Raw genomic sequence first — 14,440 nt, 5'->3', positions numbered from 1 at the left:
TTTGATATCTTGAATTACCTTAGGCTTCACCTTTATTATTTTATCAAAGTTTTGTGTATTTGGTGTTTCTGTCGAGATTAATGTTTTCCGATAAGACATTTCGAAATGACCAGATAATGGTTCAACTTTGACCCTTAAGGCAATTCACTTAGTTGGAGTGTGAATTTTCCTTAGTCATTAGTTAATTAATATTCCTAATGATGATTGCGTTTGCTGTTAATCATTTCCCCACAAATGAAAATTAGTGAATTGACACTTTCACTTTCGCTTTTTTTTGTGATGTGAATTTTTCTTTGATGATGATGATGATTTTCCAGAGATAAGTTTTATTTTAATGGAGTTGTAAAACGTAAAGCCCTTCTAATGGAATTAAAACTTGGTTTTGTGTTTGCATGTCACAAACAGATTTCAGAATTTTGCAAGCTCTTTTAATTAATATTGAAAAACGCTTCGTGAATTTGTGAAGATAACCATTTTACTAGGTCATTGTTAGAATTGGGAACATGTATATATTTTTAAAAGTGCGAACTCTATTACGATTTCAATAGATGGACAAGACAAGGTGCCAGAAGGAGTATGCCGATGTTGTCTATTTCACCTGATCAGATACTTACTTCCATGGGATATGTTTTTTTAGCCCATACTATGATGATATGTTGAGTTTGTGACTCCGTAGCACCTGGAAACATAATTTTAGACCCCTCAAGGTATATACATATATTTTTGATCTGTGGACATCACTCTAGCTTCCGAATGAAATGAAATAGGTAAATCATATTTTCCTCAGATGTATTTTATATCTGCAGGATTTTTGGAATTAAAGATGGGTCCATGTTTCACGTTCAGGCCCCATATGGCAGTTTCGGCATATTTAAGGTCTTTTGGCTGTGACGAAACCCCTTAAATCTGTCGAAACAGTCATATGGGGGCTGAACTTGTTTTCTTAGTATGAAGGAAAAATGATTGTATAGAATTTCCCGTATAAGTCCAAGTTTTGGTACAGTACCCATTTACAGGGTGAAATAAAAAACTGCAACAAAGTCAAAGCCATAATTTTTTACATTTTTTTTTTTAATTTTTTGGAATAAAAGCAAAAAATTGTTGGAAATAGAATCAATTTTTAGAATAAGTTTAGATTTTTTCGAATTGGTCACCTTTGGTACCAATTAGGTCTTTCAAACGGCCAATGAAACCGTCACACGCTGCCCGAATGTTGCTCTGCGGTATTTTGTCCCATTCCCGGCAAAGCGCTTGCTTGAGGTGATCGACACTTTGGTATTTTTTAGTGCCAACATTGCTTTCCAAAATACTCCAGACCAATAGTCCAACGGATTGGTATCCGGAGATTTTGGTGATGATAGTGCGCTGGAAATGAAGCGAGGGACCTCATTTTGTAACCATTCATGGTTGGCGCCAGAATATTTTCGCGATAATATTCGCCTTTTTTTCTGATTCCAGGATTAATACGAGCGGAGAGCGACCATCGGCTGTTATGGCGGCCCACACCATCACCATGGTCGACGCTTGAGTTCTGGTGGTCAACCGAAGGTGCACATTTTCAGCTGAACTCTTTGGCAAGTAAACACGAACATTTTGTTTGTTTACAAAATGCTGGACGACGAATGTTTTCTCATTGGAGAAAACCAAATTCGGCTAAGCGAAGCAACTCTTTAGCTTTAGTCTATTTTCTTTCTGTTGCGGTGTAAATTCTTGCACTTTTTGGAATTTCAATGGCTTTACCCCGAGCTCATTTTTCAATATTTGCCGAATGGAATATTGCGATATGTTCAGCTCACGAGCCATTTTTGGGAAACTGCGACGCGGGTTTCGATCAACTCGCTTCTTTACTTTTCGAACCATTTCAGCTGATGTTGCTGTTTTCTTCCGTCCAATTCCTTGACGTCGGGCTACGCTACCATCACGGTAACGAGTGATGGTATGAGAGTTATTCACATTTAAATGCTGGAGTTATCAACGATAGCCACTTGTGGTTTTCCAGACAAATGTAAAGAAATCACACTACCACGCTTGAATTCCATCACGAGTAACTTTTTTTCTGGAAAATTCTGATCAAAATGCTTTTGTACGCTTGTAATCAATGTAATGAGCTGTCACTGGAATAATTTCAACAGCTGTGGGACGAGTGGCTTAGAAATGACAGCAGTGTGAAGTTGGCTGCAGTTTTTTTTATCTCACCCTGTATATAATTGTAGCCCAAATTGGATAGATTTTTTTCATATTCAACCAAATTTTCTATTTGGTAAAAATATGTCCTTATCGAAGTCATATCATGAACTATACAGCTATATTATTTGGTGCCAGAGATAAAAAGCCTCCGTCAAAGTTGTTGACAATTGATTCAGATTTGGATATCGGTCCTAAATTGTGACTAATCTAAAGCTACGATACACATTCAAATAAGGCCCATGGTTGGCATGAACGACTTCAAAGAAATTTCCAATATGCGAATTTTAAAAATACCTTGCCTTTTCTTACCCCTATGGGATAATTTTGAATTCTAGCTACAATTACAATAAAAATGTAGTATCTTTAAAAATTTCGTTTTTTACCTTTACACCGAATGGGGAATAGGTTTCTAAAGGCTTTGAAAAACGTTATATAGGCATTTCACTTGCCCTCATTAAAAATTTACAAACGATATTGACTGCAACATCTGCTTTACGTTGTCTCTAGGCAGATACAATAATTTCATTGGACATTCCATCAATGAAATCAGTAAAATGCCTTTATTAACATTTAAGTCCTCATTTGTGGATAAACGTTCCATTTTAATCGTAATGAAATTTTTTGGTGTGCTTGAAAATCTTTTATTTTCAACATTCGACTATGCTTGTTTCATTCTTTTAGAATTAGGGGGTGGAAAATTGAATAAATGGATGAATATCCCATGAAGATTTCTTAAGGATCATTTTGGGGTTGGAAAGACATTTAACATTTTTGGACTTTAAAAATGATCAACATCTACCTCTCTTGGTCAAGGACATATCTCAAGGGCTTATCAGCCGGCATTTGTTTATACAAACGATTTTTAACTCACTGTAATTTAATTTTAAAAAATTTTCATTAACTTCATTCCATTTCATTTCTAATAGCTGGCATAATCGACGAAATATAGAATCGTCGAAAACACAGTGTCAGCCTTCGACATCATAGAGTTGTCTGTGTTATAGTTATAGTTCTTATTTTATTGTTTATATTTTTAGCTTTTCGTGTGTGGGGATGTAGCTCAGATGGTAGAGCGCTCGCTTAGCATGTGAGAGGTACGGGGATCGATGCCCCGCATCTCCAATCAACTTTTTTTCACCATAATTTTTTTTATATTTTTAATTTTGGAAAAACAAAATTAATTTGAAATATAATTAAAGCTAGCTTTTCATTAAGAAAAGTGATAATTTATTAATTATTTAAAGCAAATTTTCCACTGAAAATTATAAGAGCTAATAAATACATGTTTCCTAATTTACTCTATTTTTTATGTCATTTATATTAAATTTTCGCCGTTGATAAATTTATTTATTTAATATATTTGAAATTTGCAAATATTTGCAATTACTATTTTTTAATTATTTATCTTTTTTTTGAAAATGTTTATTATTGACTTCATCAAAGACTTTACACAGAGACTCTATTGTGTGGGGATGTAGCTCAGATGGTAGAGCGCTCGCTTAGCATGTGAGAGGTACGGGGATCGATGCCCCGCATCTCCAATTGAAATTTTACATTAAAAATGTTTTCAGCATTTGTAAAATAAATACAATTGTTAATTTGGTTATTTCAAATCGAGGCTGCTAAAAAAATCCCTCCAAAAAATTGTTGCACAATTAGCGAAACTAAAAACTAAAATAATCGATGCTATCCGCTTTCTTCTTAGATCTTTACTTCAAGTAAATATTTGAAATCGAAATGATATCTTACGACCTTGGCGTAGCACATATCGTGTTTGTTTGCCACCCAGAAGGTCGCGGGTTCGATTCACAAACCAAACGATGAATATCATATGGAAGCAAAAAAAAACTATGAAACTAAATAAGAAACAGTGTGGTAGAGTGATGAATTTGAATATTGGAGCGAAATAGCAAAACTAGTTTGTTGCTGCTTGTCATAATATAATAATCCATAACACGACGTAAGCTGATTAAGAAGTTTATTGTTTAGGTACCACACACAGATTTTGCTTGAAGTATGTGGTTATTTGAATAGTTGACAAGAATAATAAAAAATTGTCTGTATCTGTTGAATGCTTGTGGAGGTTAGCAGCAACCATCATCGACAGTGTAAAAAGGAAAGTACTTTCATCAGATTAATTAAAAAAATAGTTGTTTTTACGAATTGGGGTGTTTCAAAACAATGTCTATGAATACAAAATCATTTGAAGCTATCATAAAACACTCATTTCGGTCAAATCGAATTTCATACGACCAAAAATCAATTATATGAAAAAAATAACAAATGTTTACCAATATTTGTGGTAACATTGACCATCTATTGAAGGTTGTTATACATGCACAAATATTTTATTACAGTCCAATTAAAATGCAGTCATTGCATTGTAAACGTGACCAACAAATATTTAAAAAAAAAAAAAATGTAGAAAATTTTATTTTTCCAAAATTGTTAAAGTGTTACAAACTTGATTTTTGTGAGGGGATGTAGCTCAGATGGTAGAGCGCTCGCTTAGCATGTGAGAGGTACGGGGATCGATGCCCCGCATCTCCAAAATTTTTTGGATAGAAATAAATTATCATTTTTTTTTCAATTGTAAATATAATATACTTATTATTGTATAAAAAATGCATAGTCCTTGGCATTTATGGGAAGAACAGCAACACATTTGGACCATAGGGTTAATTTAAGCAAAATGGATATTTTACATTTGCATGAAACTTAGTTACATTTTTATATTTTTGGGATCTATGAACTTGAATATAGATAAAGTAAGCACAAATATGTTGATCAAAGACAAATCAAAATGGTTAGTATAATTATATTTCCCTTGATTAACCAACGATTTCTTAAAAATCGTAAAATCAATTGTACTCATATACTTAGAGAATTACTTCAATAGTTTTTTGGGATAATTTGAAAAATTAGAACTGAATGATCTATTTATATATTTTCAACTGGGGATGTAGCTCAGATGGTAGAGCGCTCGCTTAGCATGTGAGAGGTACGGGGATCGATGCCCCGCATCTCCAAATATTTTTTTTTGAAGTGTGTTTTTGTAGGAGTTTGTTATTTATAATTTAATTTAATTAATAATTTAACAAAATTTGTATAAACAATATTTACATTTTCATAAACACATCTCCTAATCCAGGAGACTCGAGTATTACTATCACTTTTAAATCAACGATTGTAAATTTGTACTTCGTTCGATTAATGAAGGGTTAATTAAAATGCATGCTATAACACGAAATGCAGTGCGTGGTGCTGTCTACGTGAGAAATAATTAAACATTTTTATAACAAAAACCTTTTAATAAAAAGTTCGAATAATAGAAACAAGTTTGAAACTTAATTTTCGATTCATGAAATTTCAACTGGGGATGTAGCTCAGATGGTAGAGCGCTCGCTTAGCATGTGAGAGGTACGGGGATCGATGTCCCGCATCTCCAAAAATAATTTTGCTTGTTTATGCAGGGTCTGAAAAATAAATATACGCATTTATTTATTTATTTATTTTTTTTTAATCGAGTGTCGCTTCGTCAATGTGGTAAGTAGAGCCGTCCTGTTGAAACCAAATATTCCCAATATGCGTCTCTACAATTTTGGTGAAAAAAAAACTTCATTTAACAAGGCCCCATAATGTAACATGCTTCATTTTTAAGGACCAAAATCAGAACCTAATTGGGTACCAAAAACTTTTCAATGTATGCGTTCGAGTTTCTGTGCGCCAAATGCTCAATTTGCTTCTTCGCATATGGGGTGGACGATTACTTTCTTCTTCCGAAATCCGCACGCAATTTTCGCCCACATTCCGCAACACTGCCACGATTTTCCAAATAATGTCACAACGTTTCCTAACGTTGTTAAAGCTTATACATATCCATATTCGTTCGGCAAAATAAACACTACTTGAAAAAAAAAACAAATAAAACAACTCAGTAATAATTGGTTCTCGCTATTTTATAATCCGAAATTTAGCAATATTATGGTTATCATTATTTATTTTGCTGGATATTTATTCAAAAATCACAAATTATCCTAATTGTAAATATCCTATGCGAATTATAAGAATGAAATACAAAATGACTATGTCAAATTACTCTCTGTAATATCTGCGGGTTTCTGTACGGGGATGTAGCTCAGATGGTAGAGCGCTCGCTTAGCATGTGAGAGGTACGGGGATCGATGCCCCGCATCTCCAAATATGATTTTATACTTTTGTAATTAGAAATGTTTTTTATACTTTCCCCCATATTATGTAGGTCAGAGATCTCAAAAAGCTGACATAATTGTGATGAACATAAAGTTTGAAGTTATTTAAATCAAGGTGGATGTTACAATTTTCAAGATAATGTATTAAGGTTGTCACTGATATTTGCACTACTTCTAAGATGTTTGCTATTCAAAATTTAACGTTTTGGTTCTATATAACGATGCCTCTTAATTGTTGAGCTTTCAAAGTTTTTGATTCCATTTTTCAATCAAATTGCCTATAATGTTATATTTCTGGTTTTCATTGACTAATTTAACTGTTCAAAAATCAATATAAGTCCTTATTTTTTGTATAGCTCGCATATAATGGTTTCACCTGAGTTTCGGTATTTTAAGGGCTTTAATCCCAATTTCCAACCAAATTAGCTGTAATTTTGAAATATCGGGTTCTTAGTGGCAATAAATATTCAACATTGGTCCCTTTTTGTATTGGTCTATATTTCTGAATTTTCCGAAAGTTTAACTTCACTAAAATATATTAAATGTAAGTATGGACCCAGTATAACGAACCTACCACATTTTATGGTTAATGAGGATTGCTGATTTGGTCGTTTATACTTGGTTTGTAGTCTCTTTCATATTTCTCCTGCAATTATACAATATTTCGGAAATTAAATTAATAATTTCTTGAAGGATACATAGGGTAAGTGTACCAGTAGTCGCCACTTTTAGGATTTTCGCGTTTTTAATCGCTCACCATTCTGAGTGGAACATTTCAATTTTTACAAAGTTAATTTATTCAGATTCGAAATTTTGTATACTTTTTGCAATATAAAATAAAGTTTTAATAAATTTTTATTAAATTTCATAAATATGTTTTTTGCCAGTAGTCGGCACCACTTGCCAATTGTCGGTATGGCATTTTCCAACAGTCGGCATACCAATTTTTTTGTAAGAATAATTGAAAATAATAATAAATTAATTCATTAAAATATAATATTTTTGTTTAGTTAAACTGATTCGACGTCTTTATTGTACTTTTATTAAGAATATGAATTGTTGAGGACCTTCACAGACAAAAATTTAATTTTAATTAGAATAATTAATCTTTTCGTAGCGAAATTGTGCACAAAGATAGCTGACAATATATTTGAAGTAAACAAAATACATTTAGTTCTAATAGTTTCATTTATTTGGGCTTAAAAATAAAAAGTGTCGACTACTGGGACGTGCCGAACTTAGGCACACTTACCCTATTCGAAAAAATATTTTTTATTCGCAATGCAAATATTGCATGTGAATTACACAAAATAAAATCGGAAAGAAAATGTAAAAATAAATGTTAAATTTCCAGTTTTCTATCCGGGATGTAGCTCAGATGGTAGAGCGCTCGCTTAGCATGTGAGAGGTACGGGGATCGATGCCCCGCATCTCCAAATAATTTTTAATACATTTTTGTATACTCATTAATTTTTCGAAATCTTTTCAGTTTATCGATTCAGTAAATATATCAAATATATCTCAGAAATACTTTTGCCAAATTTAATCGAGATCGGTTCAGATTTGAATGTAGCTCCCATATATATATATATATAGAATTTAGCTTGGAAAAAGTTTACAAAATCTGGTGAATATCGGTTACTAACCTATATATATGGTTAATCAGATTTTGTATTTTACTCCCTTACTGCCGTAAAATACTCTCCACAACAATGATATTTGGTACCAACTATCATATACAGTATATAAATACCTCTGCTAAATTTTATGGACATCGGTTCAGATTTGGATATAGCTCTTCACCTGATTTCAGGTTTATTGTACCTAAAAAGTAATATCAGCTCAAATCTAATCGATTTTTATGAATAATACGAATTCAAAAAGGATCATATTTGGTATGTTTTAATTATCATAAATTGTCCATAAAAGCGTCTATATAGTAGAGCAAAATGGTGTAGGGTATCGTAAAGTCCGCCCAGCCCGATTCTGGCCTTTCTTTACTGGTTTCATATGGGCTTTCTTTCAGACATAGCTCCCATATGTGTTACACATTTTTAAACATTTAGGGTGCTGTAGGACAACTCATCCTAACTGCTTCTATTTGAGCTGTTGTGGAATAGTTTAAAATTTCTATCTTTACAATATTCCAGGCTTTGATTTTCCAACAGAAGTTTCCGTGGTGTAGTGGTTATCACATCCGCCTAACACGCGGAAGGCCCCCGGTTCAATCCCGGGCGGAAACAGTCCATTTTTATGTTTTTTTTCATTACTGTAACATCATTTTTGAATATAGTTTCCAAAGCGAATATAAATTTTACAACTCTCGTCACATGATAACAAAATTTTCGTCTGAATTCTCAAAAATTTTTGCATTAAGAGATTTGTGGCTAAAATATATATGACTTGTTATACTTCATATTTTGCATATTTTCATGCTGATATGGTAATATTAATGTTATAAAAATTCTGTGTTATTTTTTCTTCACCATTCTGTAGATAGAATATTATAACTTATATTGAGCCCATGCGTTTATAATACCTTAAAATATTGGTAGTAGATTTAGCTGAGTAGGTCCGTTCGTCCATCGGTCCATTTTGAATTGTAATCAGTCAACAGGTCTCAATTATGGAGTTTGACATGAGATCATGGTAAGGGTGAGAAAATATGACCTTAATTTTAAAGATGATCGCGAAATATTGAGTAGATAATAGGGATTAACAACTGAATTTTGGAGGTTTTGCAGTAGTTCCACATATAACAATTATGGATCGACATACACAAAATTTGCATAAGCTTAGAGTTTAGGTCAGAAAAAATCCAATATTTTTATTTTAATGATTGCCGAATAATGTTCAACAAAATGGACCATGACTTTTGTGTGAAAAATGCCTGGAGGGAATATTCCCAGCGAAGTCGCATATACATGAAAACGATCTTCATTACCTTCATATGTGTGGTGATAAAATTGCCACACATTATCAGATATTGATAATTTTACCCCAAAAATAGTGGTGTTTGGTAATACATGGCCCACTATAGCCTTGTCTTATTATGACACAGTTTCGTTATAAAAATGTCTTCATTTTATATTTCCATTATATTTTCTATGTCAAAAATGTCTGAAAATAATATATTGTACTAAATTTTACAAGGATGTTCGAAAGAATTAATTAATTATTTTGATATGCCTTTTGTAGATTATTAGGATTAGTGGACTCATTGTAAAAAGACATGAACAAGTTAAGGAGTTAAGTTACCAATAATATTCACCAAAACAATATTTAACCGAAAAATTCAAATATCACAATTATCATTTTGGTGATAATCACATGTACACCAAAAATCAGTACGGGGATCGATGCCCCGCATCTCCAACATAATTTTCGTAAAAGTATAGTTTAAAATATGCCATATTGTGAAAAACTTACCAATAATATCCATGACCCGCAATAAAACCCCTGCGGATACCACTTTGTGAAAAAATGGGTACAATAATGACAGGCAGGCTATACGAAAGTAGTACTACAATATACAGGCCGGCTCGCCTGCCATTTAATACGCTTATTTTCTAATGGAATATTATTGACCATAATTAGCGCGGTATTGGACTCCCCCTTGGATGTTAGGCAACTGGATCAATGATACTAAGAATATATGTGGGTATGTGTTCTACAAATTCACAGTTTAGATCTGAGGTGGCACATATTTTTTAAATGATTGTCCAATGATATTAAGTTCTTAAAACGGAACTCGACGTTCTAAGTTCCCATATGGTGATAACTTGCATAGTTAAATCAAATCAGATCCACGTGAGTTTCCGTGGTGTAGTGGTTATCACATCCGCCTAACACGCGGAAGGCCCCCGGTTCAATCCCGGGCGGAAACAGAAAGTCATTTTTTTTTAATGAAAATATTCACGAAAACAATAATTATCCGAGAAATCACATATCATAAGTATGTGATATTTATCATAATGGTGATAATCACATTTTCATCAAAAGAGAAGTTTCAGTATTAAATATGCATGTAAGTATTGTTCATACTTTTTCACAAGAGGATGTAGCTCAGATGGTAGAGCGCTCGCTTAGCATGTGAGAGGTACGGGGATCGATGCCCCGCATCTCCAAATCATAATTTTCTTAAAATTAAAGTTGAAAACATGCAATATTGTGCCATATTACTACCCAGCACAATCATTGGCAGATAAAAAAAACACAAACAATTTTTCTCATAAAATTGGTTATAAATATTCCATTTTCTTCTATCCAGATGAAATTTTGCACAAATCATTTGTTTGGCCCAAGGATGAACCCTATTGAAATTGGAGATAATCGGTTAAAATTTAGATTAAGCTCCCATATATATCTTCATCCGATTTGCCTTTTATTGTGCACCAAACGTGTAATATCAATCCGAATAGTATTAAATTTTGGACTTGAAAATAAGTATGCCAAATTTGATCGAAATCGGTTCAGATATAGCTATAGCTCCCATATATATTGTTCATTCGATTTGTTATTTTTGTTCTTCGCAGCCGTAATATGCACTCTGTTACAACAATATTTGGGGAAATATATCAAATACAGCTCAGAAATACATTTGCTAAATTTTATCGAGATCGGTTCAGATTTGGATATAGCTCCCATATATAACTTCGTCCGATTTACCTTTTATTGTGCACCAAACGTATAATATTTGTCCAAATGGGATGCAATTTGGCAACTAGGACCGAATTTAGTCTAGAAGCTAATATGTCAAATTTGGTGAAGATCGGTTCAGATATAGCTATAGCTCCCATATATATTGTTCATCCGATTTGTTGTATTTGTTACCCACAGCCGTAATATGCACTCCGTAACAACGAAATTCAGGGAAATATATCAAATACAGCTCAGAAATATCTTTGCGAAAATTTATGGAGATCGGTTCCGATTTGGATATTGCTCCCATATATATCTTTATCCGATTTCAAATTAATTGTGCACCAAATGGGCAATACAAGTCCGAATTTAAAAGATACAAATGCTTCGGCATATTTAGTCCTTTGAATTTATAATTATAATTATAATCATAGGGTGTATGATTGAATTCTCCCATAAAAACTTTTAATTTTTATGCGGAGCTCTACTAAATTAGCAAAGTAGTGTAGGGTATCATAAAGTCGAACCGCTCGACTTTAAGACTTTCTTTACTGGTCTTATCTTTAGAATCATTCCCACATATGCACCATAATGTCGTCTACATGGTGATTTTTTAGCATAGTGTCCAATTCTAGATTAATGTTTGAGTTCCATGCGTAGTGTTCTACTGCCGTACGACTTGCGCTCTTTGTTCTCCACATTGCGATAGTTTACTTTCTTACTTATATATAAGCTTCACTTCACCTTGATTTTATAAATATAAACTAGAATGTAATAAATCTTTCTTTATTTATTTCCATTTTTATTGCAGATTGTATAAAGCTGGATGCATATATTCTGGAGAGAGGCATCAAAAATACTGACGATTATTCTGCTTTTTGTTTATTTGTATTTTTACAATAATTTGTATATGTTATTAAAGTCAAACAAATAAAAAAATGCATTATTCCCATAAAAAACACCAAATGTACAAATAGTTTTATTTGAGCCTTGAAGCATGCTTTGTAATGTGATATTACTATAGACGCAAGTAAATGCATATATGGTTGGCAACACTGGCAATGACATGTTTTTAGCGCCATCTATTGAAACACATGATTGAAATATGGAAATCATTTTTCTAAATTTGATTTTTTGCTCAAAAATGGGAGGCCACTAAAAATAAAAAATATTTTATTTTCAAATCAAAGTTCATAATTTTGGACTTTTCTTTTACGTTTAAACAGGGACTTATGTTGACAATTATTTGTTAATAGATTTTTTCAATTTTTATTAATCTAAAGTTTTTTTTTTTTTTTTTTTGAAATGCTAAAAAAACGAATTTTTTTTGCAGAAATGTGCCTTCAGATTTGGCAAAATTTCCAACAAAAATTTTTTTAATTTTCTCATTTCAATCATGTCGTCCAATAGATGGCTCTATATACAGGTCTTTGCCACTGCTGCCAACCATTAGTGTAATTGCATCATTAAAGCATACTTTAAGGCGTAAATAAAACTTAACTTTTATTAATTAATTTCATTTAATTGTTTCAATAAATTTCATATTTTAAATTAAAATAACAAGCTAAAGAAGTTAAAAAGCACCTAAGTTCAGCCGAGCCAAAATGTCAATATCCTCCACCATTTGGAAAGAACTTGAATTTTTTTTTTAAATTTGAACGATAAGTTTGGTTTAAATGAAATTCGTAATATGGGGGCTTTATGAAGACGAGGACCTGCATACACATTTTTTGTCATAGTGCCCATTACGAACTTTTACTACGCAATTGGAAACAATTCCGGTCTATTATGTCTCTAATACCATAAAAATACCGCATATTGGGACGTACCGTTACATAGGGTCTACACGATGGCGTGGACCAGCATAAGTAACTTTTTGTGATAGGTTGTAGCACCCATTAAGATCTTCCAATACGAAATTTTGCAACAATTCCGGTTTATAATGTCGCTAAAATCATCAAAACACCAACTATTGAGAGGTACCGTTATATGGGGGCTATAGGAAAACGTGGATCGGCATGATCTATTTACGAACTTAACCTGCCTACTGACAAAATACAGCTAAATTTCGTAGTAATTTTTATGTCTGAGAAAAAATTTGAATTCCATTTTATTCTCAACTCTTGAATTTTGTTAATTTTTCGAATATGAAATATTAAAAAAAACGAAGCTTTTTGCAGAAATGTGCCTCCAGATTTTGAGAAATTTCTAACAACAAAATTTTTAATTTTTTTATTTCAATCATGTCGACCAATAGATGGCTCTATAAACAGGTCTTTGTCAGTGCTGCCAACCATTTGTGAAATTACGATTTTAAAGCATGCCTTAAGGCGTAAATAAAAGTTCGATCAATTATTTTTATACCCCCCACCATAGTACAGGGTTGCCAATATTCGACGGACCCATCTGGCAACGCCATAACTTTTGACAGAGATGTCACATCGCTTAATGACATACCGCGTTTGAAGTGTCAGTCCAAGCAGATTTTTACCATGAACCAATACACGCCACGCGAGCGCTCTGAAATAGTTGAAATTTACAAGAAGTCAATTGTGAAAACTCAACGTGCTTTTAAAACATTAAAAAAGTGAGAAGTGCGCCATTAAACGTTTATACGAAAAAATTTCGACTGGTAAGGCTCTTTCTAATCCGAAGAGGCCATATAAAAGTCGACCAAGGCGATCGGCCGAGAATATCGCTGCCGCACGAGCCAGTGTTGAGAGGTCCCCAAGAACATCCCAAAAACGCCGTTCTCAGCAGTTGGGCATGGCTCGGTCCACTTTACAACCTAAAAGCCTACTTAAAATGCACGGTACCGTAGAATAGTGCATTGTACGTGATTAAATTTTTTTTGATTAAAATTAAATTAAATTTTAATTTTGTAAACAAAATAATGAATATTATGAAAACGAACATTTTGCATCAGGGGATGTAGCTCAGATGGTAGAGCGCTCGCTTAGCATGTGAGAGGTACGGGGATCGATGCCCCGCATCTCCAGAAACAACTTTTATTGGTTAATATAAATATCAATATTGGAAATGTGTGTGCATTATTCCTCATTGGAACTGAACAGTAAATTATAAGTGCTATTCTGATATCCTACAGTGAGCGGTCCTTTGGGGGTCATTTCCAAAACGAAATTAGTAGTCTTAATTGCCTTCAAATTTCTCCATGTTGTGTTAGATATTTTAAACAATAGATTTTTAAAAAAAAGAAAATTGATTGATTTCATATAAGACTTTTTGTAGTCAATGGGGTCTGGCAAAATATAGTCCTTGGTACTGGGGGTATATACAGGGTGAGATAAAAACAAAACCATAACAAAGTCAAACGGTATAATTTTTACATTTTTTTTTTAATTTTATTGAATGAAAGCAAAAGTGTCGGAAATAGCATTAAA

At 32.9% G+C, this 14,440-nt stretch overlaps 7 non-coding genes across 7 annotated transcripts; all 7 read left to right on the top strand.

Annotated features, from left to right (window-relative positions):
• The first annotated feature begins 3,655 nt into the window (after positions 1-3,655).
• On the top strand, positions 3,656-3,728 carry TRNAA-AGC (transfer RNA alanine (anticodon AGC)). Its single transcript has one exon. It is a non-coding gene; the product is annotated as a tRNA-Ala (tRNA).
• A 936-nt stretch (positions 3,729-4,664) lies between these two features.
• TRNAA-AGC (transfer RNA alanine (anticodon AGC)) lies at positions 4,665-4,737 on the top strand. Its single transcript has one exon. It is a non-coding gene; the product is annotated as a tRNA-Ala (tRNA).
• Positions 4,738-5,143: 406 nt separating this feature from the next.
• Positions 5,144-5,216, top strand: TRNAA-AGC (transfer RNA alanine (anticodon AGC)). Its single transcript has one exon. It is a non-coding gene; the product is annotated as a tRNA-Ala (tRNA).
• A 1,098-nt stretch (positions 5,217-6,314) lies between these two features.
• Positions 6,315-6,387, top strand: TRNAA-AGC (transfer RNA alanine (anticodon AGC)). The gene has a single exon. It is a non-coding gene; the product is annotated as a tRNA-Ala (tRNA).
• Positions 6,388-8,568: 2,181 nt separating this feature from the next.
• On the top strand, positions 8,569-8,641 carry TRNAV-AAC (transfer RNA valine (anticodon AAC)). Its single transcript has one exon. It is a non-coding gene; the product is annotated as a tRNA-Val (tRNA).
• Positions 8,642-10,212: 1,571 nt separating this feature from the next.
• TRNAV-AAC (transfer RNA valine (anticodon AAC)) lies at positions 10,213-10,285 on the top strand. Its single transcript has one exon. It is a non-coding gene; the product is annotated as a tRNA-Val (tRNA).
• Positions 10,286-13,964: 3,679 nt separating this feature from the next.
• TRNAA-AGC (transfer RNA alanine (anticodon AGC)) lies at positions 13,965-14,037 on the top strand. The gene has a single exon. It is a non-coding gene; the product is annotated as a tRNA-Ala (tRNA).
• The last annotated feature ends 403 nt before the right edge of the window (positions 14,038-14,440 follow it).

The sequence above is a fragment of the Musca domestica genome, unplaced genomic scaffold, assembly GCF_030504385.1.
Source record: "Musca domestica strain aabys unplaced genomic scaffold, Musca_domestica.polishedcontigs.V.1.1 160, whole genome shotgun sequence".
NCBI classification, from domain to species: Eukaryota; Metazoa; Arthropoda; class Insecta; order Diptera; family Muscidae; genus Musca; species Musca domestica.
The sequence above is the reverse complement of the archived record's forward strand: the minus strand, read 5'-3'. Positions and strand labels throughout refer to the sequence as shown.